Here is a 4403-nt window from a genome sequence, read left to right on the forward strand (position 1 = left end):
GGGGGGGGGGGGGGGGGGAGTATCTATTACCAGATTAAAGCCACATCAAGCCTGTGGGTTCCTCATTTGAGAGACAGAGTACCAACGTAATTGAGAAGGAAATAAAGGATACCTTCCAAGATTTAGGGAACCTCCAAACAGAAATACAATACAGATGAAAGAGTCCAGCAGCCCCACAAGTCATGAAGCTAGAAAAGGTTTCCTCATTGTAAGGCAGAGTCTAAAGGAAGAGCTGGGTAATTTCACTGCTTGGGAAACGAGAGAGATTTTTTCTACTGGGCCTGCAAGGAAATATGTTGTCAGCTAAAAGGAAAAAGTGCTATGGACAGCACTGAATCGGAACAGTTTTGTTTTAAACTGATTTTGAGTAAAGACTTTGTAAATTTTATCCAGGGATTGTGGTAGAAATTTGCATGTATTGGTTGGAAACCACTGGAGTGGAATTATAGTCCACAGCATGGAATTACAGACTTTGCTTTCAGGACTTTTCTTTCACTTGTGCCTTGACACTAGGTTCCTCCTGATGCAGGGCAATGCGTAAAAGGTATCATTCATATATTAACTTTTTTTTTCCTTTTCTGGGTTGATGTGTCCTTGTTCCTTTTTAAACTTTGTTCCTTTAGCTTTTAATGTTCATACTGGTATTGGAAAAGGAAGGAAAGGAACAAAAACATGCTACTGACATCCACTTAAGCATCAGGCTTTCCTGGATTCAACAGCATATCTTGTGGGACTGTGAAGTTTCTGCCAGGTTTTCCGTATTATTGTTAATGAACATTCACAGCATACACCAAGAGGTCTTTACAGAAAATGCTATTAGGCTGCCAAATTTCAGCACAGTGTGAATTTTTATAGCAAAGTCATAAGCCCCTGAAAATTGTGTTTTATAAATGAAAAGCTGACAGACACTCAACTGTAATGGCATTAATGGGTGCAACTGTAATGACTGTATATGTGCAAAAAATAAATTATATCCTTACAGCATTTCATGTTTGTAGTATCACTTATCACTGAAGGATTTGAAGTCATATCATTCTCCCTAATCACCACTAGGTGGAGACGGTGATTCATGCAATGCTGGCAGCCAGTTAACATTATTTCATTTCCCTATTCAGTGTACTACATACTGATACCATCTTTTTAGTAGGTACTTCAGAAAGTAAAACAAAATTACTTATGTTTGGTTGATTATCAAATCTCTCTCGCTCTCTATCACACACACACACGAACCTTGAGACAAGTTTAAAGATAAGCTCTAAGTTTCACTCCTAATTGTGTGCTATGAATTTTAATTATTACAAGCAAAAACAAGGCACCCTATGATTTCTCTACAATTTCATTTCAAACTAAAAGTGACAGCCTGGTATGTTTCTAAATCTCCAGGTGCTGACATTTTAGCACTTTTGTGGCAAAGGTATTTCCAGGCTTGATTAAAACCTCAATCTTTTTTTCTGTTCCAATAAGTCTTCCACATAAGCCCTGGAAATAAACTTTCCTTACTTGTTACTTCATTTTCTCCTGGTGAGGTCACTAGATTGGGCTGAGTAGTATAGAATTATACCCTACCCAGCAGTGACAGAGGCAGTCCCCAGGATGTCAGTCATGAGTAATAACTGATATTATAGGCCCTTTCCCAATGGTTCCCCTCAAAACAAGTTGTTTCATATAGTTTAGATGAATAACATAACATTTTAGATGAAAAGCCAACAGAGAAGCATAATGCAGAGCAACAAAGCAAATGCAGGCACAAAGAGGAGGAGAGGCAAACTTTCAAATATTTAAGCTTAAAAGTTAAAAATGATGAGTGATTAAAAAGGCCACAGCTTTTGAATGCTTATTTGAAATCCCATTTTGCTATCTATTTAGCAGAGTGGTTATACATCATGGACTGAAACCTATCATAATTGAGTGTCCAGATTGTGATAACAGAAGGTTCAAAGCACCCAATAAATAGTCATTTTTCTAAAAGTAGACCTTGTCGAGGAGAAAGGAAATTAATAACTAAGGTGCTGTTACTAGCCTTTCATTCTGATCATCTGAAAGTCTTCTTCTGACAGGATTCTCACACTGGTGTCTCAGTTCCCTACTGCACAGCATGTTTGTAGATTCAGTGTAGCTCTCTCCACATTTTGGAAATATTTGATCTCTACAGTTAGTGGTGCCCAACCTTTCTGGGCTGCAGGCTGGATGAGTGGTGCAGGATCAGATCTGGTACATGGGTTAGTCCATGGGCCCAGTCTAGCATGGGATCAGCACGCAGACACGATCCAGCATGTGGCCTACATGCATTAGAGTGGGCCTGCTGCCCTGGTGCCACGTGTGATCCAGCTCACAGGGCCAAGGCCATGTCATCTTGCCAAAGGGCTTGAAAATTTGGTGGCAGGGGAGCAGTGGTATTGTTAATTGCTACCACTGCCCTGCCACCAAATTTGTGGACCTGTGGGGAGCCCTGCTAGGCAGATGACATGACTTCACGGACTGTATGTAGCCCATGGACCAGGGGTTGAGCACCAATATTTGAGGTCATATTTAACAAAACAGGATGGGGAGGAAGCTAGTTTCACTACTGAGAACCGAAAAACATTCTCTTAGTTTAGCTGAAACTTTGAAATGAGTTAACAATTGAGCAACATCTAAAAGCTCTCTAAAACAAAATAAATAAAATGAATAAAAAAAATGACTGATATTCAAAAAGTTAACAAAACAAAATGTTACACTCATAGCTGCCTCAATAGATTCAGTCCATAGTGGTGGTACATGGATGGATTTTGATGGAATGAGATCTTTGGAGAAGCAAAACTACAAAAGGAAGCAAGAAAGTCCATGCTGTTCACAAACAGGAGAGGATTTTTAGTGACCTAAATGATGAGAAGAATGATGTATTTTAAAAGATCTCAGCTCTTACACAGGCAAGCAAGAGACAAGCAAAGAGCAAAATTAAAATCAAGGTGTCTTATTGAAGTAAAGGCAACAAATAAGGATAACAAAGGTAAAGTAGATATAGCCTTTCCCATCCTCATTATGTTGTGGAAGTTATTCAAGTTAAAGACATTGAAAATGTTATCACTGATGCACTGCTGTGAAAGGGTGGGCTCAAATTTCTGTAGAACCTTGGCCAAAGCAATCCCACCCTGTCAATGCTACAGAAAAGGGAGAATTGACAGAATGTGGGATCATTTTGTAATACTTCCGCAATCATTGTATATGCCCCATTTTCCTTGCCTTGCTCATATACTGTCATACATTTGGAAAGAATAAGTTAGCTTCCTCTCTGGAGTAGGAGAGAATTAAATATTAGTTTCTACATGTAGCTGCCTAGTCTGCTACTGAATACATGATCAGGAATTCAAGATGAAAATCTACAAAAGGAACACCTTGGGGAATATAATGGAAGTGCTAAAGACTGGAGATTAATTTCCGAGAACTGGCATTCAGGGGGGGATCAAAGTCCAGAAAAGGCAAACTGGTTTGAAGAAGGGACACATCATGAAGCAGCATGTAACTCAAAGGAACATGTCCACATAGACCTGTCCCTTTTGCTGACATGGACTTTGCTTAGGCTTGGCTTAGTGATTCTAATCTCTGCTCCTGTATTCCACCTATTATATACTGTCCTGTTTCAGAAAGACTTCCTTTCTTGATTCAGTTCACTCCTGTTTTGCACTCCTTTCTTGAAAGGGAAAAATCTTAAGCAGTTTTTTACTCACTGGAGTGGCCATGGAGATAACAAGGTTTGCTGTGACCTAAAGGCAGAGTGTCAGCCTTAGGGATGGCTTCAAGGGATAATCAGGCAGACTGTGGAAATACTGAAGTTCCCGAGCAATAACTCCTATACAGAAACAGTGTTGTCCTACTGTACTGGCATCTAACATAACACAAAGGTTGAGTGAAGTTTCTCAGAGCTTTAATTTGCACAGTTAGAACTCAAAGGATCTTTTGACATTGAGCATATGTTAAAAGGGCCTCAAAGGGATAGCTATATGGGGATATCCACTCCCACTTGGTGCAGGAAGAACCTGATAAACATCAACAGTGGCCATTGTACAAAGCCAGATGCTTTCCTTTAGCAGTGACTTGATGGCTCCCAAGAGGACCATCTTGAATTTTTCCTTAACCAAAAACCTATGCACCTCCTCAGAACGAAGAAAACTGCAGCTTTTGTCATTTTGGGTGCATGCAGACATTCAAAGAGTTTAGGGGGAGGTTAGATGGAGTTAAAAATAGGCACTTGATTTAGGTTAAGTCAGGATGGGGAAGGCTTTGGGGGACTGGAGGGACAAGCAGGTTGGAGGGGGCTGCTGAGAGGGTTAGGGGGGAAGGCAGGGTCCATGATAGGGTTGGGGAACTGGGAAGGCAGGCAGAGTTTGCAAGGAGGATTTGGGGAGTTGGTGGGATACGGGAGG

The sequence above is a fragment of the Gavialis gangeticus genome, unplaced genomic scaffold (genome assembly GCF_001723915.1).
Source record: "Gavialis gangeticus isolate Ggan-Ray unplaced genomic scaffold, GavGan_comp1, whole genome shotgun sequence".
NCBI lineage: Eukaryota > Metazoa > Chordata > Crocodylia > Gavialidae > Gavialis > Gavialis gangeticus.